Here is a 27,500-nt window from a genome sequence, read left to right on the forward strand (position 1 = left end):
TCTAAAAAGTTTATTTTAATCTGTGTCTTCATCCAGTTCATAATTGTCTTTATCATAAATATCTTTTACTAAAAGAACCCGTACAAGCATATTTTTCAATGTTTTTTGGTCCAGTGAAGTAGAAGAATACTAGACAGGATTATCTGTTGAATTTGAACACTCTGTTTGCAAATAAAAAAAAATCTCTACTTTGATTAACATTCTGTGGACTTTTTGATAATTAGCATTCAAACATTTTTACAGGACATCTAGAAGGATTGGCTGTGTTTTCAATTTGTTCAAATACTGGCTCATCATCTTCATGTTTTCTTTTTCCAGTAGTAATTTTATCTTCACTATCAGCTCCACACAAGGAAGACACTTGATATCGAAGACATGCTTTGTTTTCCATTGTAACAGAATTTTTTTTCCACTGCCTAAATACAGTGCCAAAGGACAGCCTTAAATGTTGCTCCACTGTTTTAAGGCCAAAATATTTAGTGTTAAAGTAGAAAAATGTGTTCAGAACAGGTACTGAAGATCCTAGCTGTTTAATCCTCCAGAGATAATCTTCTTCAACATGAGAAAAAAATTGATCCATCTGAAAGTATACTTGGTTGCCAACTTCTAAGAATTTTACTTAATTCTTGTTCAAATGTCTGGTAACCTGCTTCAATAAATATGTTGTCTTTTCGATTACTATCACACAAGTACTCTTGAATGCCAAGGCAAAGATAATAGATGCAGTCAGGTGCAAAATTCTCTTGATTTGGCCTTCAAATTTCATTGACAAAATGGGCCAATGTATAATTAAGTGCAGCTGGAGTGTAAGATAGTAGATCCTCTTTTAACTTTACTGATTTAGTGGATTTTAGTTCATCTGATACTAGTAGATCTTCATCAAGTTGTCGAGTTTTGACCCAGTGTTTCCAGGCAATCATACCATATGTATATTTGAAAGGAAAACTGCATTCCAAATTATCAGACCTATCATCATGAGACTGGTATCCTGATACAGGTTTTCTTTTTGCTCCTTTCTTTTTAGGCTGAGGTCTTGGCTGCTCCTCATATTCTTCCCCAAAGACAGGTGGTATTAGAAATTTATTTTCCATGTCAAGCTCTTCTGCAGCTTTAGGAAAATCAATTTCAGTATCAGGATCTGGTTCATATGGAACATCAGGCATATTTGCTTGTGTTTCTGTGTCAGAATTCCTCATGGCATCTGTATCTACTATTACATCTGTTTCAATAATTACACTGTTAATGTCAGTGGCTTCTGTTTCTTCTTCTTCTTCAGCTATTATAGCTATTGTCATTGTAAGAAGCTCATCACCAAGGGGATCAGAACATACTTTATTCTTTAATTCTTCAGATACCACAGGAATTTTTTCATTACTCTCCAGTGGAGTAGGCAAAAATATAGGTACTGGCACTGGAACAGGAACAACAGTAGGAACAGGAATGTTTTGACTATACATGTACATGGCTACTGGAATATACACAGGTACAGGTACAGGAACCGGAACATATTCTGTCTTCCAATTGCCTTCTGTCTGACAAGATTTTGTTTGCATGTGTGGTTTACAATATGTGGCTTTTGCCATTGTCAAAGGTTGACAAAGCACTGCTTTGTTGTCATCTCTTTATTAGGCATTGGGGAAGGAGGTGGTGTTGAGCTCATAACTTATGTCCTAGGTGTCTGACAACCCTGGTCATAACGTAAGTTTTCAGGTCTTTTTTGGGGTGGCATGTTAGGTTCATTCTGCTGACAGTAAAAATGCAGTGAGCAGTGCTAATCACAGAAATGCTTCATTTCCCTATGCCATTACACATGTTCTTTAAGAGTTGCTTGGGATTTACAACAGTCACACCTTGCAGCCTTATATTACCAATCTTGAAATTTATTTACAGCATTCTTCACTGCAGAAATCTCTTACCACACCACAAGTTCTTTAGTTGCTCCCTTTTTACAAAGCTGGGAACAATAGTTGCAAGTAGCACATCTCAATCCTAAATGTCTTACAAAATCTTGTTTATAAAGTACCTTGCAGCTTTCACTACTACCATTCTATATCTATTAAAGCAATGATCACTACAGAGTTTATGAGTCATGTTTTATTTTATTTTATTTTTTTATTTTATAGCTTTTTTATTTACAAGTTATATGTATGGATAATTTTACAACATTGACAATTGCCAAACCTTTTGTTCCAATTTTTCCCACTCTTTCCCCCCACCCCCTCCCCTAGATGACAGGATGATCAGTAGATGTTAAATATATCAGAGTATAAATTAGATACACAATAAGTATGTGTGACCAAATTTTTATTTTGCTATACAAAAAGAATCGGACTCTGAAATATTATACAATTAGCCTGTGAAGGAAATCCAAAATTCAGGCAGGCAAAAATATAGGGATTGGGAATTCAATGAAATGGTTCTTAGTCATCTCCCAGAATTCTTTCACTGGGCATAGTTGGTTCCGTTCATTACTGCTCCATTGGAACTGATTTGATTCATCTCATTGCTGAAGATGGCCAGGTCCATCAGAATTGATGATCACATAGGATTGTTGTTGAAGTATATAAGGATCACCTGGCCCTGCTCTTTTCACTCAGCATCAATTCGTGTAAGTATCTCCAGGCCTTTCTGAAATCATCCTGTTGGTTATTTCTTACCAAAAATTAATATTCCATAATATTCATATACAAAAATTTATTCAGCCATTCTCCAATTGATGGGCATCTACTCAGTTTCCAGTTTCTGGCCACTACAAAGAGGGCTGCCACAAACATTTGTGCACATACAGGTCCCTTTCCCTTCTTTATGATCTCTTTGGGATATAAGCCCAGTAGTAACACTGCTGGATCAAATTTGATATTTTTTTTGAGCATAGTTCCAGATTGCTCTCCAGAATGGTTGGATATATTCACAATTCCAACAACAATGTATTAGTGTCCCTGTTTTCCCACATTCCCTCCAACATTCTGCATTATCTTTCCCTATCATTCTAGGCAGTCTGACAGGTGTGTAGTGGTAGCTCAGAATTGTCTTACTTTGCATTTCTCTGATTAATAATGACTTGGAGCATCTTTTCATATGGCTAGAAATAGCTTCAATTTCTTCATCTGAGAACTGTCTGTTCATATCTTTTGACCATTTACCAATTGGAGAATGGCTTGATTTCTCATAAATTAGAGTCAATTCTCTATATATTTTAGAAATGAGGCCTTTATCACAACCTTTGACTGTAAAACTATTTTCCCAGTTTTATGCTTCCCTTCTAATCTTGTCTGTATTAGTTTTGTTTGTACAAAAACTTTTCAGTTTGATATAATCAAAATTTTATATTTTATGATCAGTAAAGATCTCTAGTTCTTCTTTGGTCATAAATTCCTTCCTCTTCCATAGGTCTGAGAGGTAAACTATCCTGTGTTCCTCTAATTTATTTATCTCATTCTTTATGCCTAGATCATGAACCCATTTTGATCTTATCTTGGTGTGTGGTGTTAAGTGTGGGTTGATGTGTCGTTTCTGCCATACTAGTTTCCAATTTTCCCAGCAATTTTTGTTAAACAGTAAGTTCTTATCCCAAAAGCTGGGGTCTCTGGGTTTGTCAAACACTAGATTGCTATAGTTATTGACTGTTTTGTCCTTGAAACTAACCTATTCCACTGATCAACTAATCTATTCCTTAGCCAATATCAAATGGTTTTGGTAACTACTGCTCAGTAATATAATTTTAGATCTGGTACAGCTAAGCCACCTTCATTTGATTTTTTTTTTCATTAATTCCCTTGAAATTCTTGACCTTTTGTTTTTCCATATGAACTTTGTTGTTATTTTTTCTAGGTCATTAAGATAGTTTTTTGGGAGTCTGATTGGTATAGCGCTAAACAAATAGATTAGTTTAGGTAGTATTGTCATCTTTATTATATTTGCTCCTCCTACCCAAGAGCATTTGATATTTTTCCAATTGGTTAGATTAGACTTAATTTGCTTGAAAAGTGTTTTGTAATTTTGCTCATAAAGTTTCTGATTTTCCCTTGGCAGATAGATTCCTAAGTATTTTATACTATCAGTAGTTACTTTAAATGGAATTTCTCTTTGTAACTCTGACTGTTGGATTTTGTTAGTGATATATAGGAATGCTGATGATTTATGTGCGTTTATTTTGTACCCTGAAACTTTGCTAAAGTTGTGGATTCTTTCTAATAACTTTTTAGTAGAATCTCTGGGGTTCTCTAAGTATACTATCATATCATCAGCAAAGAGTGATAATTTGATTTCCTCATTGCCTACTCTAATTCCTTTAATCTCTTTCTCAACTCTTATTGCCAAAGCTAGCATTTCTAATACAATATTGAATAGAAACAGTGATAGTGGGCAACCTTGTTTCACTCCTGATCTTATTGGGAATGGTTGTACTTTTTCCCCATTACATATGATGCTGACTGACAGTTTTAAATTGATGCTGCAGGTTATTTTAAGGAAAAGTCCATTTATTCCCATACTCTCAAGGGTTTTTAATAGGAATGATTGTTGGATTTTATCAAATGCTTTTTCTGCCTCTATTGAGATGATTATATGGTTTTTGTTAATTTGGTTATTAATATGGTCAGTTAAACAGATAGTTTTCCTAATATTGAACCAGCCCTGCATTCCTGATATAAATCCTAATTGATCATAGTTATTATTCTGGGGATGATTTTCTGTAGTCTTTTTGCTAATATCTTATTTAAGATTTTAGCATCAATATTCATTAGGAAGATTGGTCTATAATTTTCTTTCACTGTTTTCAGCCTACCTGGTTTAGGTATCAGTACCATGTCTGTGTCATAAAAGGAATTTGGTAGGACTCCTTCATTCCCTATTTTATCAAATAATTTATATAATATTGGGGCCAATTTTTCTTTAAGTGTCTGATAGAATTCACATGTAAATCCATCTGGTATTGGGCATTTTTTCTTAGGGAGTTGATTAATAGTTTGTTGTATTTCTTTTTTCTGAAATGGAACTATTCAAGCCATTTACTTCCTTCTCTGTTAATCTAGGAATCCTATATTTTTGGAGGTAGTCAACCATTTCACTTAGGTTATCACATTTATTGGCATAAAGTTGGGCAAAGTAACATATTATTTCTCTAATTTCCTCTTTATTGGTGGAAAGTTCTCCCTTTTCATTTTTAATACTATTAATTTGATTTTTCTCCCTCCTTTTTCTAATCAGATTTACCAAAAGCTTATCTATTTTATTGGTTTTTTTCATAGAACCAACTCTTAGTTTTATTTATTAGTTCAAGAGTTTTTTTTTTATTTTCAATATTATTAATTTCTCCTTTTAATTTTAGAATTTCAAATTTAGTATTTGATTGGAGGTTTTTAATTTGGTCTTTTTCTGGCTTTTTTAATTGCAGGCCCAAATCATTGGTTTTCTCTTTTTCTATTTTATTCAAGTAAGTCTCTGTGGATATAAAATTTCCTCTTATTACCTACCACTTTGGCTACATCCTACAAATTTTGGTATGATGTCTAATTGTTGTCATTATCTTGAGCGAAATTATCAATTGTGTCTATAATTTGCTGTTTCACCCAATCATTCTTTAAGATGAGATTATTTAGTTTCCAATTACTTTTTGGTCTATTTACCCCTAACTTTTTGTTGAATGTAGTTTTTATTGCATCGTGGTCTGAAAAGAAACCATTTACTATTTCTGCCTTCCTGCATTTAATTTTGATGTCTTTATGTCCTAATATTTGGTCAATTTTTGAATAAGTTCCATGGACTGTGGAGAAGAAAGTATATTCCTTTCTCCATTCAGTTTTCTCCAAAGAGCTATCATACCTAATTTTTCTAATATTTTATTTACTTCTTTAATTTCTTTCTTGTTTGTTTTGTGTTTTGATTTGTCTAACTCTGAGAGTGCAAGATTGAGATCTCCACTATTACAGTTTTGCTGTCTATTTCTTCTTACAACTCTCTTAACTTCTCCTTAGGGAAGATAGATGCTATACCACTTGGTGCATATATGTTTAGTAATGATATTGCTTTGTTGTCTATGCTATCCTTTAGCAAAATATAGTTTCCTTCCTTATCTCTTTTGATTAGATCAATTCTTGCATTTGCTTTATTTGAGATAAGGATGGCTACCCCTGCTTTTTTTACTTCACATGAAGTTTAATAGATTCTGCTCCAGCCTTGTACCTTTACTCTGTATGTATCTCCCTGCTTTAAATGTGTTTCTTGTAAACAACATATTGTAGGATTCTGACTTTTGAGGCAGTCTGCTATCCACCTCTGCTTTATGAGAGAGTTCATCCCATTCACATTTATGGTTAAAATCTTGTTGTCCCCAGATTATGTTTTTCTTTTACTTGCTCCCCCTAACCCTCTTTCCCAGTTTTAAACTTATGTGCCCCAGTTATCTCTTCCCCTTTCTTGTACCCTTCCATTATTATTCTTTTTCTTTGCCCTTTTCCTCTTCCCCTTTTTAATGAGGTGAGAGAGGATTTTCTGTAAAACAAGTATGGCAATTATTTTCTCTTTGAGATATGCATTGGGTGGAGCCAAGATGGCGGAGCAGGCACACACGACTCTCTAAGCTCCTCTCATTCCCCTCATAACCTATTATTTAATGCAGCCTCAAAAATAACTCTTTACTACTTAAATTCATGAAGATTAGAAGCAGAACTTACCAGCCGATCCAGAAGATCGCCAGGAAAGGTTTGTCATGAGGGGCCAGGAACAGACTAGCACAGGCAGCCAGAGTCTAGTGTCCTGAGCAGACCAGGGGCGGGGGTGATCTCTGTGGCTAGAGAAATTATAGAGACGACTCTGCTATAGGCTAACTGCTTTGCCTTGATTACAAAGCAGTAAACTGGCAGAGAAATTAAAGCCTAAAACAGAGGGTCCTCTAAAAAATGCCAGAACCTAATGAGATCTGGCTGCAACCCCTCAAACCCAGAAGTGACTCAGGCAGGCCCTGCGGCCACATCCGGCAGTTCGGGGCTTTTGCAGGGGCAGTTCCTAATTTTCATGGCAGGGGGGCACAGCCTGGGCAGCCTCTGATCTGCAGAGTGGGAGGCTCAGCCTGGGGCAATAGAACCTGCCAAACTGACTGTGCTTCTTGGGCAGACAAATCCAGTCCCTACAAATCCATTCACTGCTCAACTACTAACACCCACAGCCCCAGGGCAGGATTTGGCTTGGGAAGTGAAAGTCTCACTGCTCAGCATCTAGCCCCAGGGCAGTCGTTATCTCACACAGCTGGGGTTCTTTGAAGGGCACTTTCCCAGCCTGGCCCTGCAGGCCTGAGTTACTTTTGGGTGGGAAACTCTTTCCCAGAGCACTCCAATACCTCCCTGCTTTTTGTAGCTGGTTGGCAGGACAGCTACCCATCCATATACCTTTCCCTGCTCTGCAGAGGAAGCTGGTAACCTCCTGGCTCTGAAGGCAGACCTTACAGGCTTTAACAAAATGAGTAAAAAAAAATCAAAAGAAACACTGATAGTTTCTACACAGAAAGAGAACAGCTTTTCAACCCTGAAGAGACTAATAGCAGACAGTCTCCAGATGATTGTTGGTCTCCAATACAAAAGGCTCTCCTAGAAGAGACTATTCAAAACCTTAAAAGAGAGCTAGAAGAGAAATGGGGAAAGGAAAGAGAAGCTATGCAACAGAGTACAGAAAAGGCACATAACTCACTAAAAGAAAAATTTGATAAAGTGGAAAAAGAAAACAACTTCCTGAAATGTGAATTGGAAAAGGTAAAAAACTCCCAAGAAGTGCAGGGAAACAGAGTTTGCAAATTGGAAAAAGAAAATAACTCACTTAAAAAAAAAAAATTAGTGAAATGGAAAAAAATTCCATAGAGTAAAACAACTCAATTGGACATATACAAAAAGAAGTTAAAAAAGCTAATGAAGAAAATAATGCACTAAAAATCAGAAGTGAACAAATAAAAATGACTGATTCATTGAGACACCAAGAATCAGTCAAGCAAAACCAAAAAAATGAAAGATTGGGAAAAAATGTGAAATATTTACTTGGAAAAACAACAGACCTGGAAAATAGATCTAGGAGAGATAAACTGAGGATCATCAGACTACTAGAAAATTATGATGAAACAAAGAGCCTAGATACTATTTTACAGGAAATCATCAACGAGAACTGCCCAGAAGTAATAGAACCGGAAGGGAAAATAGGCGTTGAAAGAATTCATCAAACACCTTCTATTGTGGCCAAACTTCAGAATTTTCAGACTAAAGAAAAAATTTTACAAGCAGCCAGGAAAAAACAGTTCAAATACCAAGATGCCACAATAAGGGTCACACAAGATCTGGCTGCCTCAACATTAAAGGATCGAAGGGCCTGGAATCTGATATTCCGAAAGGCAAAAGAACTTGCAATGCAGCTAAGAATAAACTACCCAGCTAAGCTGAGTATTTTTTTCCATGGAAGAAGATGGACATTTAATGAAATAGAGGAATTCCATCTGTTTCTAAGGAAAAACCCATACTTAAACAAAAAATTTGATCTCCAACAACAGGAAACAAGAGAAGTAGAAAAAAGTAAAAGGAACTCTTGAGAACTGTAATTCTGTTGTGGATATACATAAAAACCATATGTATAATTTGATTTTACCAATATAACATAAAAAAGGGAAGTAGACATGGAAAGGGGATAGTGTCAGAAAAAGAGAAGAGGAGAGATAAAAAGATGGAAACTACAGGTGACAGTGAGGCCAAGGAAACCTAGCATATATGAGGGAACTTAGAGAGGGGGAGGAACATTGTGTGAATCCTACTTTCATCGGAGTGGGCTCAAAGAGGAAACAATTTACATTTTGTTTTACAGAGATTCTTCTCTCACTTCATTAACAAGTGGGAGAGGAAAAGGGAGAAGGAAAAAGAGTAATAAAGGAAGGGTACAAGAAAGGGGAAGGGATTCAAAGGGAGGAGGGAGAGATACTAAAGAGGGAGAGCTGCATGACGTTAGTGGGACCAATAAGTTTAATATTAGGGAAGAAGAGAAAGAGTCAAGAAAAAGAAAAGTATAATCTGGGGATATTAGGATGGCAGGAAATACAGAATTGGTTATTTTGACCATAAATATGAATTTACCCCATAAAGAGGAGGCGGATAGCAGACTGGATCAAAAGTCAGTATGGCAGAAACTAAACATTGACCCACACTTAACACCGTACACCAAAATAAGGTCAAAATGGATTCATGACCTAGGCATAAAGAATGAGATTATAAACAAACTGGAAGAGCATAGGATAGTTTACCTCTCAGACCTGTGGAAGAGGGAGGAATTTATGACCAAAGACTAACTAGAGATCACTATTGACCCCAAAATAGAAAATTTTGATTATATCAAATTGAAAAGTTTTTGTACAAACAAAACAAATGCAGACAAGATTAGAAGGGAAACAATAAACTGGGAAAACATTTTTGTAATCAAAGGTTCTGATAAAGGCCTCATTTCCAAAATATATAGAGAATTGATTCTAATTTATAAGAAATCAAACCATTCTCCAATTGATGAATGGTCAAAGGATATGAACAGACAATTCTCAGATGAAGAAATTGAAACTATTTATAGACATATGAAAATATGCTCCAAATCATTATTAATCAGAGAAATGCAAATTAAGACAACTCTGAGATACCACTACACACCTGTCAGATTGGCTAGAGTGACAGGGAAAGATAATGTGGAATGTTGTAGGGAATGTGGGAAAACAGGAACACTGATACATTGTTGGTGGAATTGTGAACACATCCAGCCATTCTGGAGAGCAATTTGGAACTATGCTCAAAAAGTTATCAAACTGTGCATACCCTTTGATCCAGCAGTGTTACTTCTGGGCTTATATCCCAAAGAAATACTAAAGAAGGGAAAGGGACTTGTATGTGCCAAAATGTTTGTGGCAGCCTTGTTTGTAGTGGCTAGAAACTGGAAATTGAATGGATGTCCATCCATTGGAAAATGGTTGAGTAAATTGTGGTATATGAACGTTATGGAATATTATTGTTCTGTAAGGAATGACCAGCAGGATGAATACAGAGAGGCCTGGTGAAACTTACATGAACTGATGCTAAGTGAAATGAGCAGAACCAGGAAATCATTATATACCTCAACAATGATAATGTTTGAGGATGTATTCTGATGGACGTGGATCTCTTCGATAAAGAGAGCTAATTCTGTTTCAATTGATCAAAGATGGGCAGAAGCAGCTACACCCAAAGAAAGAACACTGGGAGATGACTATAAACTGCTTGCATTTTTGTTTTTCTTCCCGGATTATTTATACCTTCTGAATTCAATTCTCCCTGTGCAACAAGAAAACTCTTTGGTTCTGCACACATATATTGTATCTAGGATATACTGTAACCTATTCAACATGTAAAGGATTGCTTGCCATCTGGGGGAGGGGGGTGGAGGGAGGGAGGGGAAAAATCAGAACAGAAGTGAATGCAAGGGATAATGTTGTAAAAAATTACCCTGGCATGAGTTCTATCAATAAAAACTTGTTAAAATTTTTTTTTCTCTTTGAGCCAACTCTGATGAGAGTAAGCTTCACACAATGTTCCTCCCCCTCTCTGAGTTCCCTCAGGTATGATAAGTTTCCTTTTCCTCTTCATGTGATGTAGTTTTCCTCTTTTTATCTCCCCTTTCTCCCTTTTCTGATATTATCCCTTTTCCATTTCTACTTCCCTTTTTTTTATGCTATATCAGTTAAATCAAATTATACATGTAGTCTTTTTGTATACCCACAACAGAAATACAATTCTCAAGAGTTCCTTTTACCTCTTCTGCATCTCTTGAGCCCTATGGTTGGAGATCAAATTTTTTTGTTTAGTTCTGGTTTTTTCCTTAGAAACAAATGAAATTCATCTGTTTCATTAAATGTCCATCATCTTCCCTAGAAGAAAAAGCTCAGCTTAGCTGAATAGTTTATTTTTGGCTGCATTTCAAGTTCTTTTGCCTTTCAGAATATCAGATTCCAGGCCCTTAGATCCTTTAATGTGGAGGCAACCAGATCTTGGGTGACCCTTATTGTGGCACCTTGGTGTTTAAATTGTTTTTTTTTTTTTTTATCTGGCTGCTTATAATATTTTTTCCTTAATCTGATAGTTCTGAAATTTGGCCACAATATTCCTTGGGGTTTTTATTTTAGGTTTCTTTTTTTTTTTTTAGAAGGTGTGTGATGAGTTCTTTTGATGGCTATTTTACCTTCTGATTCTATTACCTCTGGACAGTTCTCTTTGATGATTTCTCGTAAAATAGCATCTAGGCTCTTTTTTTCATCATAATTTTTGGAAAGTCCAATAATCCTCAGATTAGATCTAGGAGAGATCTATTTTCCAAGTCTGCTGTTTTTCCAAGTAGATATTTCATGGTTTTTTTTTTTTTTTTTCCAATTTGTCATTTTTTTTTTTTTTTTGGTTTTGCTTGACTGATTCTTGCTGTCTCAATGAATCATTAGTTTCTATTTGTTCAGTTCTGATTTTTAATGAAGTATTTTCTTTATTAGCTTTTTTTACTTCTTTCTGTATATGTCCAATTGAGTTTTTAAATGAATTGTTTTGCTGTATGGAATTTTCTTCCATTTCACTAATTTTTTATTTTTATTTTTTTTAGTGAATTATTTTCTTTTTTCAGTTTACAGATCCTACTTTCTTGCAAGTTTTTTGTCTTTTCCAATCCACAAATCTTACTTTCTTGTTCACAAATCCTACTTTCTTGTTCACAAATCTTACTTTCCAAAGGTTTTTTTTTTTTTTTTTTGCCTTGTCCAATTCATATTTCAAAGCTTCTCTTTCCTTTCCCCATTTTTCTTCTAACTCTCTTTTGAGACTTTTAATGGTCTCTTTTATGAGAGTGTTATGTAAAAGGGGACAGGTAACATTCCCCTTTGGAGTATTATCTGGTGACTATTTGTTATTAGTCTCTTCGGGGTTGCAGACCTGCTCTTTTTCTGTATAGAAGGTATTGATGGCCCTTTTCATTTTTTTATTCATTTTTTAAAGCCTTTAGGGTATGCATTCAGGGCAAGGGGATTACCAGCTTCCTCTGCAGAGCACAGAGAGATATAACCCAGCTTCTGGAGTGTTCTGAGTGAAAGTTTCCCCTTCCTCCAACTAGAGGTGATTTAGCATGAGTGGTTTAGCCCAGTGGAGAACTGTAGGGTAGTTTAGTGTCTGCCCTAAGGGTAGAGACGAAGAGATGAAAGTATCACTGCCTCAGGCCAGAGCCCCTTGTGGGGCTGTGGGTATTAGCAGCTGATCAGCAACCGGCCTGGCTTGGACCAGGAGTCTCTGCCTGGTAGCAAATCACCCTGTGAAAGTTCTATTGCCCCAAGACATGCCTTGCACTATTCAGATTAGAAGCTGCCCTGGGCTCTGCCCCTTTGCCATGCAGGTTCGCAACTGCCCCAAGGAAAAGCCCCGTACTGCAGATTGGAGCTGTGGGTTTTTGCTGTGATTTGTGCTCTCATTTCCAGTTTGGGGCTTCACTCTGTCTGCCTCCAGTGGCTGCCCACCTGATCTTTTCCCAAGCCCCTCAGAACAAACCTTTTCTGGCGAGATTTCAGATAATCCTTGGCTGGTGAGTTGTTGTACTTCTAATCTTTATGAGTTGTAGCAGTCAAATCCTATTTTTGAGGCTGGATATAATATTGATCGTGAGGGTAAGAGAGGAGCCTAGAAAGTCATGTGTGCTTTCTCTGCCATTTAGGCTGTACTCCCCATGAGTCATGTTTTTAAGTGAGTTGTTTTCCTCTATGGAACTTTTTTGCATTTCACTATTTTTTTTTTTTACTGTTACTTTCTTTTTTCAATTCACAAATCCTACTTTCTTAGGAGTTCTTTATCTTTTCCAATTTACAAATTCTGTTTTCCTGTACTCCCTGGGAGTTCTTTAACTTTTCCAATTCACATTTCAGGAAGTTGTTTTCTTTTTCCACTTTATCAAATTTTTCTTTAAGTGAGTTGTAAGTCTTTTCTGTACTCTGTTGCATAGCTTCTCTTTCCTTTCTCCAATTTTCTTCTAACTCTCTTTTAAGATTTTTTTTATAATTTCTTCTAGGAGAGCCTTGTGTGATGGGGTCCAAGTTACATCCCCCTTTGTGGTTTAGTTTGGTTATTATCTGCTATTAGTCTCCTCAGGATTGAAAACCTGCTCTCTTTCTGTATAGAAGCTATTGATGGTCCATCTGGCTTTTTTTATTCATTTTTTTTAAAGCCCTCATGGTCTGCTTTCAGAGCAAAGAAATTACCAGCTTCTTCTGCAGAGGAGGGACAGATATATGGATAATAGTTATCCTGCACACAGGCTGCAAATAGAGGCTGAGCTAAGGAAGTACTCTGGGAAAACTCCACACTAGAAGTATCTCTGCCCTGGGTAGCATGGGCAGAGCTGGGGAGGTGCCCTGCTAAAAGCCTTGCATTGTGGATTAGCAACTTCCCTGGGGCTAGAGGCTAAACAGGGAAAATCACTGCCCCAGGCAGAACCCCACCATTGGGATTAGCAGTTGCCCTGAGAAGATCCCTACACTGGGAGGGAAGTGTCTCTGCCCTAGGGAGCTCAGTCGCACTGTGGAAGTTTTATTGCCTCATGCTGAGCGCCCCCCCCCCCCCCCAATGCAGATTAGAGGCTGCCCTGGGCAAAAGCCTTATGCTACAGAATGTGGCTGCACAGCTTTGCTGTGGTCTATGCTGAATCACTCATTTCAGTGCTGTGTGGGTAGAGCCAGATCCTGTTAGATTCTGGCTTTTTTTGAAGTACCCTCTAGTTTTGGCTTTAATTTCTCTGCTGGTCTACTACTTTGCAACCAAAGCAGAGCAGCCAGCCTGTGGTAGATTCCTCCCTGTAAATTTTCCAGCCAGGGAGACCACCCCCACCCTGGTCTGCTCAATATGCTAGTCTGTCCTTCTATCTTCCTGCTTGCGCTGGTCTACTCTCGCTGCTCAGGACAAACCCTTTCTGGTGATCTTCTAAGTTATCTTCAGCTGGTAAGTTGTTGTACTTCCAATCTTTGTAAATTTTACCTGGCAAGCACTATTTTTGAGACTGAATTTGGTAATTAGTAGTGAAGGTATTAGATGAGTTTTAAATGTTGTGTGTGTCTTCTCCACCATCTTATCTCTGCCCCCCCCTCCATTAGACTACTTTATGAAAACTTTCTGCTATTGGTAGGTACAGCTTCTAGTGGAAAAATAATAATAATTCTAAGGTCCCTGAGCTCCTTATTTTTCTAACAATTTCTTTGTCAATGATTCTAAAATCTTCTGGTCTTAGGATAGTCCCACAAACATTGCTGTCAGATACATAATCAACTGGTCAGTAATAACCAAATTCTTGAGACCACTCTTCAATTCTACCTCTGGGCCATAAAATTAGCATATCAATGACATGAAGAACTGGATACATTTGTCTCCTTGCTCCTGGTTCTTTGCTAAATCCTTTTGGAACTTATACTGCTTCAATTGACATTACAATCACAATAAAATTTGCTCCTTGACTTGGAGATAGAGTCAAGACTGCAAATTATTTTGAGACACCTCACAATATTTGTCTGAGACTCCCAGACCTTTGGGGGTCCCTTCTGAACCTCAATACTATTTCTATCTCTATATCAACAATGACTTTTGTGATGTATATATCTGTACATATCCACATGTGTGTATGACATATATTTCAAACAGACTATATCAGAAAAACTACTAAGTTGTGTGTAGAGATGGCATTTTGGTGATAAGAAAATGAACTTATCAAAGACTTATAAAACTGGAAATTCTTTGCTCCAACAATAGCACTACTAGGTCTGTTTCCCAAAGAAATCATAAAAAAGGCAAAACTAACTAGACATATGAAAATATTTATGGCAGCTATTTTAGAGTGTCAAAGTCTTGGAAATTGAGGGGATGCCACCAATTGAGGAATAGCTGAACAAGGAATGGTATATGAATGTAATGGAATATAACTTTTCTTTTAGAAATGATGAGCAGGTGCATTTTAGATTAAAAAAAAAAAACAACTTGGAAAGACATACATGAATTGATGTTGAGTAAAATGAACAGAACCAGGAGAACAGCATGCTGATAATCAACTATAATAAACTTAGTTCTTTTCTATAGAGGGCCCTGAATTCTGAAGAAGTATACTTGAAACAAGGATACTTACAACAAGCTCAGTGGAATTGATGAGATTATGGTTCTTTAGTATACATATACCTAGTACTTACAATGGTAATATAATGGTTCTCTAGTTCACACATATATAGTGTGTTGTAATGATGTTATCATACCAAGGTGTTTAAGAGCTGAGAAAGACTGGAAATGAAACATTACATTTTTGACCATCCTCCTGGTGGCTCTCCTGACTCCGGAACTCTTTCAGAAAGCCAACCTGAACATTACACTTTTCAGCGCTACAATGATGCAAGATAATTGCAAAAGACTCACTATAGAAGGGAAACACTGTCTACATTCAGAAAAAGAACTATGGGGTCTAAATATTTTCACTTTTTTTGCTGTTTTTTATTGTTTTTTTTTTCTTCTTGTAGGTTTTCCCTTTTGTTCTGATTCTTTACTCTCCAATCCTCAAAATCTACTAAAATATTTCTAGAAGTTACCATAACTCTCATTTATTTATTTATGATGCCACAAATCTTTATGGGGAAAAAACAAAACAAAACAAAACTTTTCCTTGCTTTTATTATATAACATAGTCTTTTAAACCCCATTCTTGCCAGAGGGGGGGAAAAAAAAAAGATTTATAGCTTTTTTTTTTAACCTAATGTCCTACTGTAAGTCTAAAGTTGGAGTTATTCTTTTCTTATTAGGACAGTTTAGCATATATGAAACTTCATTTATTTTGCCCACTATACTAAATTATTTGATTGGATGCTTTTAACAGAATTTCTGGTTAGCTGTATTTTTTCCTTAAAATGTTTTCAAGGTAGCAGAATCTATAAATCACACTAAATACAACATGAAGATTGTTTTTTGCAATTTATGAAGAAACAAAAACAAAAATATAGACAAAACAGTAAGATGAATATAGCTTCCTTACCACCAACCAAAGTTTAATTTAAGAGGCTTTAATTTGCTGCCAAATTTAAAATGTGTTGAATTTTTATATGTTTTGACATAATTTGAAAATATTATCTTTTAATCACCTTGTTGAGGTTGAGAAGGGACCCCCAAAAGTTTGGGATCACAGACCAATATAGTAAAATGTCTCAAAAGAATTTGTTGGCTTGAATCCATAACCAAGTCAAGGGGCAAAGTTTATTGTAATTGTAACACCAATTGAAGCAGTCTAAATTCCAAGAGAATTGTATGGTCAAGAAGTAGAATCAAGGAGTGGTCCCAAGACTTTGATTATCAATGACCAACAGACAATACTATTTGTAGGACTATTCTAAGGCCAGAAGACTTGGAAATCATTGAAAGACAGATTGTTAGAACAATAGTATCAGAACCACTAATATATCTTCCCTAAAGTCTAAGGGAAGAAATATTATTATATTTCTAGGCCAGAGGACTTTTATAATTATTGACAGAACAATAGTATTCTTAGATCTGAGGGCCTCGTGATAATAGATTTCAAAACCAGAAGATTTAGAATCACTGACTTATTGTTAGAAAAGAAGCTCCTGAGGTCAGGGTACCTTAAAATTATTGGTGTCTCCCCTAGAAACTATATTATATCAACTCCATTCCATTTCTGTATGGAATTTCCAGGCCAAAAATTTGATGATCTTTAAGCAATAAGGCCTATCTTCCTAGACATGCAGGATTAGTTTCAAACAATACAATAAAGTTTCCCACAGTTCTCATAACTGAATAAATTTTTCTCAAGAGACAGAAATTAGACTATAAATTATAATGCATTAGAAAGGAAACTGAACTTGGTCCACGACCTTGTTCCCTCAGTTCCCACAATTTTCACAGTAGATATTTTTTTTGTCATGGGGACTTTGATTATAATAGTTGTCTTTAATTGCTGATAATCAATGTAATATTGCTATTACCATATATTATTTTCCCCTAGTTCTACTCACTTTACTTTGCAGAACATAAAAAGTATTTTCAGGGCTTTTCTGAAAATAGTCTGTTTATTATCTTATAGCACAATAGTATTCTATCTCAATCATATATCACAATATGTTCAGCCATTCCTCAATTGATGAGTATCCCTTTAGTTTCAAATTCTTTGCTAACACAAAAAGGAGACACTTTAAATATTATTGAATATAAAAACTCTCCTCTTTTCTTCAATCTCTTTGGAATACAAACCTAAAAGTGGTTTGTATAATTTTATTGCTTTTTGGGGATAATTCCAAATCTTCTTCAGAAGTCCTATTGTCCCAACAATTTTTGTCAAATGATGAAACGTTACCTCAAAGGTTTGGATTCTTGAGTTTGTAACTAATCTATTCCACTAATCTGCCAGTCTATTTTTAAGCCAATACCAAATTGCTTTCATGATTACTACTTTAAATAAAGTTTAAAATATGGAACTACTAGTATGCTTTAGTTCATGGTTGCTTTTGTTATTGTTGTTGTTTTTTAATTAATTCCCTTGATGTTTTTTTTTTTCTAATTAATTTTGTGATTTTTTTTTCTAGCTTTCTATATAATTATTTAGCAGTTTGCTTGATATGGCACAGAACAAGTAAATTAACAGTTATTATTTTTATTATATTGTCTCATATTATCCATGAGTAATCAACATTTCTCCAATTCTTTACATCTGTCTAATTGTTCTTGAAATGTTTGGAGAATTCTCTTGTGAATTTTTCTGGTTATAGGGATTATTATTTTTTTCTTAAAGAATGTCCTTGATGGATTGTTCAGTTTATTTACTTTTTTCTACCATGAAGCTATTGAAGTGTTATATTTTTTCTAGTGCTAATCTGAGCAGCTCACAATTTTTAAAAATTATTATTTGTGTATTTTTATACATGTATGTTCATTTAAAAAAAATCCACATTTTCTTATGAGTCATGTTGGGAAAGAAAAATCAGAACAAAAGGGAAAAACCATGAGAGGAAAAAAAAGAAGAAGAAAAAAGAGGAAAAAGTGAACATAACATGTGTTGATTTATATTCAATGTCTATACTTCTCTCTCTGGATGCAGATGGCATTTTCTATATAAAGTTTATTGAAATTGCCTTGGATCACTGAACCACAGAGAAGAAGCAAATCTGTCATTGTTATCACTGCACAATCTTGTAGTTACTGTGTATAATGTATTGTTGGTTCTGATTGTTTTCGTTCAGTATCAGTTTATGCAAAGCTTTCCAGACCTTTCTAAAATCATCTTATTCATCATTTTTTTGGTAGAAAAACAATATCCCATTACTTTCATATACCATAACTCATTTATCCATTCCTCAGTTTATGGACATCAGCTCAGCAGTTCACATTTTTTGCAAATATTTACCTAGTTCACCTATATTGTCAAATGACTTCAATAATCATTTCAATTTCATCTTGATTCATAGTATATTCACCCTTTTTATTTTATACTAGTAGTTTTTTTCTTTTTTTAATCAAATTATATTTTATCAAAAACAATTTCTCTCTTTTAATTTTTTTTCATAAAACCAAATCCTAATTTTATTCATTGGATCAGTTTTTTTTTTTTTTGAAGCAGGTTTTAAAAACTCTCCTTTGATTTGCAGTTATTTTTTCACCACGTTTGCATTTAATTGATGATTTTAAATACAATCTTTTTTAATTGCAGTTACAATTTATTGATTTGCTCTTTCTTTCTTTTATTGTTACATACTTTTAGAGGTATGAATTCCCCCCTATTTCTCAAATTTTGGAATGCTTCCCCACCCCGATCCTCAGTCTCCTTAAGAAAATTATTGTTTCTATGATTCAGTCATCAATTATTTCATATTAAATTAGTTTCTAATTCATTTAAATCCATGCTTTTGGAGCCCTTCACTGAAGATTTTTTTAAAAATTCATTGTTATCTAAAAATAATATATCTAATATTGCTGCTTTTTTGTGAATTGGCTTATTAGGTTTTTATACATTAATACATAGTAAATTATTGTGAAGATGCTAGGCATATCTGAAAAAAAAAGTATACTACATGCTATTTCAATTCTGGTTTTTCCTGAGGTATGTCATATCTAATTTTTCTAAGATTCTATTTATCTCCTTGACTTCTTTCTTATATGTTTTATGGTTAGATTTATCTATCTTGGAAAGGGAAAAGTTAACATGCTCCACTGGTATAGTCTTACTGTCCATTTCTTCTTAAAACTCTTTTTTTTTAAATTTTGATGCTAAACATTTAGTACATATATATTTAGTATTGATATTACTTCATTACTCTGATGCTTTCCAGCAAGATGTATTTCCCCTGCTTGTGCCTTTTAATTAGGTTGCTTTGGTTTTTGCTTTGTCTGAGATCATGATTGCTATGTCTGCCCTTTTCACTTTAGCTGAAGCATAATAGATTCTGCTACAGCCCTATTTTAACTCTGTGTGTGTCTCTCTGTTTCAAGTGTGTTTCTTGTAAATGACATATTGTTGGATTCTATTTTGTAATACATTTTGCTATCTGCTTCAAATGATGGGTGAGTTCATCTCATTCATATTCACATTTATGATTCCAACCCTCATTTCCCTCCATCCAATTTTCTTCTGTTAATTCTACTTTTTCTCTTTCTCTTGTTCCTCTTCTAAGGTCTGAATCACTGCCTTCTTTTATCTTCTCTTTTTTTTATTACATTTCTCCTTTCTTTTGTCCCATTCCCCTTCTATTTTGTGTCGGGTATAACAGATATCTATTACTAAATGAGTGTGTATGTGTACATCTGTGTAATGTTCTTCTTTTTAAAAAATATTATGGTTCTCTGTGGGAGCAGGTTTCTTGGGGAGGTTCTCTGGAAGCAGCCTTAGTTTCAGTTCTGATCAATAATCACCTCAAACACAGCCAGGGATTTAAGTACAATCTTTTATTGTCTCTTCCAAAATAGCCTGGTTAGTTTTCTTAGAGGTCTATCTCTCTGCTTGGTTCCAAGAGCTCTTGCAGCTTGTCTTTTTGCTCTTCCAGCTTCTGCCTCTAGCTCAACTCCGACTTGTGGCTTCTCAATCTCCAATTGACACTCCCCTCTGAATTTTTTCAACTGAACTCTCTGGACTGAGCTCATCTGTTTTTATGCTCTTTTAGAGGTGTTAACTCAAACTCAAAGGTTGACTCTTCCTCTGAAAGTGGGATTATGGGAGGTGTGAATTTGGATATCTCATACTGAACCCTGAAATCTCCCAAATGTGTGAACTAATGTGTGAGCTAATGTGTGAACTCTCAAAGGTGTTAACTTAAGCATTGTTTCTATCAATACTAGTGACTTAACACCTTATATTTGCTCTAATGTGTGAAGCAATAAGCATTGCATCAATTCCATTGAATTGACATTAGGATTCTAACACATCTGTGTGTCTTCCCTCTTTAGATGTGAATGAGGTGGAAGCTTTGCCTGTTACCTCATGACTTTTTCCTTCATTGTAAAAGTTCTGGCTTAGGGAATTCTTTTATGTGAGATAATTTTCCCCAATCTTCCATTTATTTCCCCTTCTCCAAAGACATCCCTCTTTTTTGCCTATGCATTTTTTACGTTAATCCAACATAATCAATGCACTACTACAGCTTCTTTTTTTGTTGTTGAAATCTCCTTCTAACTGCCCTCAAAATGATAGTTCTTAGAAATTGAGTGTATCATTTTACCATACAGAAATATAAATAGTTTGACCTCACTGAGTTCCTTATGAGTTATCTTTCATGTTTACCTTTTTGTATTATATTTGAAAGTCATATTTCCTATTCAGCCCTGGTCTTTTCAGCAGAGATGCTAAAATTTTCTCCATTTCTTAATTTCCTGTTTTTCCCTTTTAAAGTTATACTCAGTCTTGCTGGGTTGCTTATTCTTGCTTGTAATCTCAGATAGTTTATTTGTTTATATATATATATATATTTTTTTTTTTATTTTATTTTATAATAACTTTATATTGACAGAATCCATGCAGGGGTAATTTTTTACAACATGATCCCTTGCACTCACTTCTGTTCTGATTTTTCCCCTCCCTCCCTCCGCCTCCTCCCCCAGATGGCAAGCAGTCCATATATGTTAGATATGTTGCAGTATATCCTAGATACAATATATGTTTGCAGAACTGAACAGTTCTCTTGTTGCATAGGGAGAATTGGATTCAGAAGGTAAAAATAACCAGGGAAGAAAAACAAAAATGCAAATAGTTCACATTCATTTCCCAGTGTTCTTTCTTTGGATGTAGCTGTTTCTGTACATCATTTATCAATTGAAACTGAGTTAGGTCTCTTTGTCAAAGAAATCCACTTCCATCAGAATACATCCTTATACAATATCGTTGTTGAAGTGTTTAATGATCTCCTAGTTCTGCTCATTTCACTTATCATCAGTTCATGTAAGTTTCTCCAAGCTTCTCTGTATTCATCCTGCTGGTCATTCCTTACAGAACAATAATATTCCATAACGTTCATATACCACAATTTACCCAGCCATTCTCCAATTGATGGGCATCCATTCAATTTCCAGTTTCTAGTCACTACAAACAGGGCTGCCACAAACATTTTGGCACATACAGGTCCCTTTCCCTTCTTTAGTATTTCTTTGGGATATAAGGCCAGAAGTAACACTGCTGGATCAAAGGGTATGCACAGTTTGATAACTTTTTGGGCATAATTCCAGATTGCTCTCCAGAATAGTTGGATTTGTTCACAACTCCACCAACAATGCATCAGTGTCCCAGTTTTCCCACATCCCCTCCAACATTCATCATTATTTTTTTCCTGTCATCTTAGCCAATCTGACAGGTGTGTAGTGGTATCTCAGAGTTCTCTTAATTTGCATTTCTCTGATCAATAGTGATTTGGAACACTCTTTCATATGAGTGGTAATAGTTTCAATTTCATCATCTGAAAATTGTCTGTTCATATCCTTTGACCATTTGTCAATTGGAGAATGGCTTGATTTCTTATAAATTTGAGTCAGTTCTCTATATATTTTGGAAATGAAGCCTTTATGAGAACCTTTAACTGTGAAGATGTTTTCCTAGTTTGTTGCTTCCCTTCTAATCTTGTTTGCATTAGTTTTATTTGTACAAAGGCTTTTTAATTTGATGTAATCAAAATTTTCTATTTTGTGATCAGTAATGGTCTCTAGTTCATCTTTGGTCACAAATTTCTTTCTCCTCCACAAGTCTGAGAGATAAACTATCCTATTTTCCTTTAATTTATTTATAATCTCGTTCTTTATGCCCAGGTCATGGACCCATTTTGATCTTATCTTGGTATATGGTGTTAAGTGTGGGTCCATGCCTAATTTCTGCCATATTAATTTCCGGTTATCCCAGCAGTTTTTATCAAATAATGAATTCTTATCTCCAAAGTTAGGATCTTTGGGTTTGTCAAACACTAGATTGTTATTGTTGACTATTCTGTCTTGTGAACTTAACCTTTTCCACTGATCAGCTAATCTATTTCTTAGCCAATACCAAATGGTTTTGGTGACTGCTGCTTTATAATATAATTTTAGATCAGGTACAGCTAGGCCGCCTTCATTTGATTTTTTTTTTCATTAATTCCCTTGAGATTCTCGACTTTTTATTGTTCCATATGAATTTTGTTGTTATTTTTGTCTAGATCATTAAAATATTTTCTTGGAAGTCTAATTGGTATAGCACTAAATAAATAGATTAGTTTAGGGAGTATTGTCATCTTTATTATATTCGCTCGGCCTATCCAAGAGCACTTAAAATTTTTCCAATTATTTAAGTCTGGCTTTATTTGTGTGGAAAGTTTTTTGTAATTTTGCTCATATAATTCCTGACTTTCCTTTGGTAGATAGATTCCCAAATATTTTATACTGTTGACAGTTATTTTGAATGGAATTTCTCTTTGTATCTCTTGCTGCTTGTTTATTTTTGTTATATCATATTCCAATCTCTCTGCTCTTTTAACAAGGCAGCTATTAACTCTTATATGGCCCTGTGGAGCCACAATATTTAAATAGTTTCTTTCTGGCTGCTTGAAATACTTTTGTTTTTTCTAGGTAACTCAGGAAATTGGTTCTAATGTTTCTGGGAGTTTTCATTTTGGGATCTTTTTCAAATGGTGATCAGTGGATTCTTTACATTTCCCTTTTACCTTCTGGTTCCATCATGTTGGGGTAGTTTTCCTTGATAAATTCTTGATATATCATGTCTAAACTTTTCCTTTAATCATTGCTTCAGGTAATCCAATAATTCATAAATTATCTCTACTTGACCTATTTTTAGGATCAGCTTATTTTCCCAATGAAATATTATAGTTTTTTTCTATTTTTTATGTAAATACTTTTCTCTTCCCCTTTCTTTTCTTTCTCTATGTATGTGTATGTATTGATATATGTATATATTTTCCCTGAATGTATAAGAAGAAAAATGAAATAATATTTACCCTAAATTAGCATATTTTACTAGAAAACAAACAACATATGAATAGAAAATAGATATGGAATGTACAGAAGACAACACAAAATAATTTCACACAAAAATATGATAGCAATATATAGGAGTAGGATATCAACATATTATATCACATCATCATTTCACATCAATATTGGAATTAGCAATTTCAGATTATGGAAGTGAAAACTCAACTATACATATTGAAAACAGAGAGATACTATTGTGTTCAGAACAGCAACCATGTCAGTTTGAATAGAATAAGGAGTTTTGAGAAGGAAATATGTGCAAGAAAACATAATATGTGAATGCCATTTCAAAAAATACTTTTCTATAGAATTGTATGCAAGTATTTTCTACTTTAAATTAGAACCTTCATTAGGGATCTCCTACAATATTTCTTCATAGTTTGGAGGTAACACTAGAATGTCAAAGACATCCTAGTCTTTGAAAATAGCTAGTTCAGTGTTAGTATTTGAACTTAAGGGCACGTAAGAAAAGGAAGGTGTCTGACTTATTGAAATAAATTTATTGTCTTCCTTATGTTGAAGCAAAACTGCATCTAAGGAATAAACCCAACGTGGCCATTAATTATAATCTTTCTAGTATGCGGTTGTAATAGCCTACTTACTAATATTTCATTTATTTTTATATCAATATTCATCTTACTGCCTGAATAATTTTTCTTATTCATAGATCTATCCATGGCCACATTGTTCTTAAAATGATTCAATATTTTTTTTTTTTTTACTGAATTAATCCATGCATCCAAACCTTGGGCCTATGGAAGATTAAGAAAGGACTGATATTTCTTGTATGGGTGTTCATAAAGATATTTTCAGGACAGCTCATCCTACTTTGGTGGCCCCCTATTACCCATTGTTCACCTGTGACTCTAAGAAGCTGTAGCATTCACCATAGCCACACCTTGTAAAACAGATGAGTTAATCCAGGTTGAGTGCAATTGACAAGTTTCAAACTCATCAGTGAGTTAGCAAAATGTTTACCCCAAGCATGTGAAGACTTTCATCACTAGAGCAGATGAAAATGATCTGTTCTGGTGGATTGAGTGAATGCGAACAACTCTTTTTCAAAATAAAAGGACACTTCAAGCAGGTGGTATTGGGCATTTTAGAGCTTGATCAGCTATCAAGGGTACCAAGGTCATACACTCATTCTGGGCATTACCAGTAGTCCAGACTTTTGCTTTGGAAATGGAGAGTGAAACTGTCAACAACTCTGTCTTACTTTAATACAATTAGAAGACATCATATTAACCAGATATCATTTGTCCTCTTCAAAAACAAAGAAAAACAATTCCTCAATATTCTGCAATTCTGATTTGAAGATTATTTCCCCCCACTTTTTGGTTCACTAATTCTACAATGTGTGACAATGACTGTGTACTACTTTATTTTCTACATTGTCTTTAATGCTAGAAATAAGTAATTAGCAGTCTTTAAATGTTGTGTCCTGCTTTCTAGAGCCCCCAAGTTGGGGTGACAAAATGTACCATCTTAGTGGAGAAGTGATGAGGCAAGACTCCCGAGAATGGTTAAAATATGGAGCCCATTTATTTCAAATTCTTTCACCCTTAAATAACCAAAGCAACACTGGGCATATGCTAAGTATATACTATGCAGGTGGGGATCACATAAACAACTTGTTATTGTATGTAGATTGCCACCTGGTTTCACTCTGCTTCAATCACAACACAAGTTGTCACTGTCCCCTGACTTTTCAGGAAAGCTGAGAGCCCTTAGTGGAGACGGGGAGCCAAACCAGGCATTGTTAGCAGGTTCCCTTTGAGCTGAAGGGCCCTTATCCAGAATTCCCCCACTATCTGTGGCCTTCCACATCTCTCCCTTTCTTTTGTTTTAATTGAAGCAGGCATATATCAGCAATTAAGTCCATCACCATGGGAGAAATCACAGAAGCAAGTTGTAATATCATACAAGAAAGTGGTAATACAACAAAGAATATAAATAAACAAAATACTATAAAAGATTTCCATGAGTCCCGAAAGGAAGGTGTAGAAAATAACTATCAATTCAAAACCACACATATATTTCCTTCAGCAGCCAAGATATAGTCCAAAGCCAATCGATTGTCCATCACTTCATGTGTCAGGGAATCCAATGATTCCTGCAGGTTTTAATGTCTTGCATCAATCTCATTAGCAATTATTTTTGATGTTCTTAAGTCAATTGTTATACACATAGGGTTAAATGTCATGTTTTTCAGTGGTGGACACAGTCAGAGATGGAACCACCCAATGTTTCTTGGGTCTTCTCCTTCATTTTGAATATCTTCTCTTTTTCCATCTCTCTCTGATGGACAAGGCAGATAAAGCTCTGATTCCTTCTCCATCTGTAGGGATATAAGCAAACCCTCTCTCTCAAGCAGTTAACCTATCTGGTCCCTTCCATTCACCACTTTCTGGATCTCTCCACATTACCTGGTAATTATCTAAAGATATTGGAACTGTTCACATTGGACACTTTCCTTCTGATGGGTTAAGAAACCTGTCTGCTGAAGCCAGTGTATCTCCATCAAAAATCAAAAAACTAATAATATATAGAGTTAGGTTTAGAAGTTCTCTAGGTTTACCTGTGACTTCCCCTCTCTTTTGTTTTTGTAGGAGCACCTTGATGTCTCTGTTTCTTCTCTCTAATATTGACTGTCCTTGAGGATTAAAAGTAATGCCAGTGGTGTGTAAAATCTGATACTGTGCACAAAAGTGTGCAAAATGCTTAGAAGTATATGCAGGTCCATTATCTATTTTTATTGCTTGTGGCACACCCATAATTACAAATGCTTGTATAAGGAATTCAGTGACCACTCGGGGCTGTTTCTTTTGCTGTTGGTATCGCAAAAGAAGATCCTGAAAAGATATCCACTACAGCATAGATTTTCCAGATTTCTTTTTTACAACAAATACAGGGGAATTCTTAAATCTAAGAGAAGGTTGTAGATGTCCTTGATCAAGTTGCTCCTGTACTATATCTAATAAGGCCTGAATTTTTTCACTTGTTAAGGGGCATTATTCTATCCACACTGGTATATCAGTTTTCCATTGAATGGGAAAAGGTAAGAGTGCTAGCAGGCATTGGACAGCAGCCTTACCTAAAAAGCAGAAGTACCTAATTGTAATCCTAACTGTTGTAAAATGTCTCTTCCCCATAGATTGATAAGGATTTTTTTTTTTACTGCAAAAGAAGTCAAAACTCTTGTTTTAGCTTCAAATTTCCATCTCAAAGGGGTTGCACTAAGTTTAGCTGCTATCAATCTTCCTATGCCAGACATATGCATGTTTGCTGTAACCTTTGGCCAGTGATTGGGATAATAACCTCCCATTCCCCCAGTTTCCCAGTCTAATTTCTGTCTCTTGAGAAAAATTTATTCAGTTATGGGAACTGTGGGAAACTTTATTGTATTGTTTGAAACTAATCCTGAATGTCTAGGAAGTTGGGCCTTATTGCTTAGAGACCATCAAATTTTTGGCCTGGAAATTCCCATACAGAAATGGAGTGGAGTTGATATAATATAGCTTCTAGGGGAAACACCAATAATTTTAAGGTCCCCTGATCTCAGGGGCTTCTTTTCTAACAATAAGTCAGTGATTCTAAATCTTCTGGCTTTGAAATCTATTATCCTGAATATCCAACTGCTAAATAAGACACTGTTTTCTCACCACTCTCAGGAGGTAAAATGGTCAATCCTACTGTGAATGGAGGCAAGGGGTCTATAGGCCAGACAGGGATAAGTTTCAGCTCTCCAGGGTATATCTCAGTAGTCCCAGCAGCAGACAGCTCTATTTTCCCTAATTGCAATCCCATTCCCTCACTGGCTTCTTTAAAGACTCTCTGGGAGTAATAGCAGTTGCCCATCATAACCCAAGTGTTTTTGCCTTGGGTCCTGGAGCTGAGCCCTGACTGTCTTAATGAGAACATAGTGGGTGGGCAAAACTGCTTCATAGATGGTGCTGATGGTGTCAT

The 27,500-nt window shown here is 35.3% G+C and overlaps 1 pseudogene; it reads right to left on the reverse strand.

Annotated features, from left to right (window-relative positions):
• Window positions 1-27,500, reverse strand: LOC127544209 (zinc finger MYM-type protein 2-like; annotated as a pseudogene).

The sequence above is a fragment of the Antechinus flavipes genome, chromosome 1, assembly GCF_016432865.1.
Source record: "Antechinus flavipes isolate AdamAnt ecotype Samford, QLD, Australia chromosome 1, AdamAnt_v2, whole genome shotgun sequence".
In the NCBI taxonomy this organism is placed as follows: domain Eukaryota; kingdom Metazoa; phylum Chordata; class Mammalia; order Dasyuromorphia; family Dasyuridae; genus Antechinus; species Antechinus flavipes.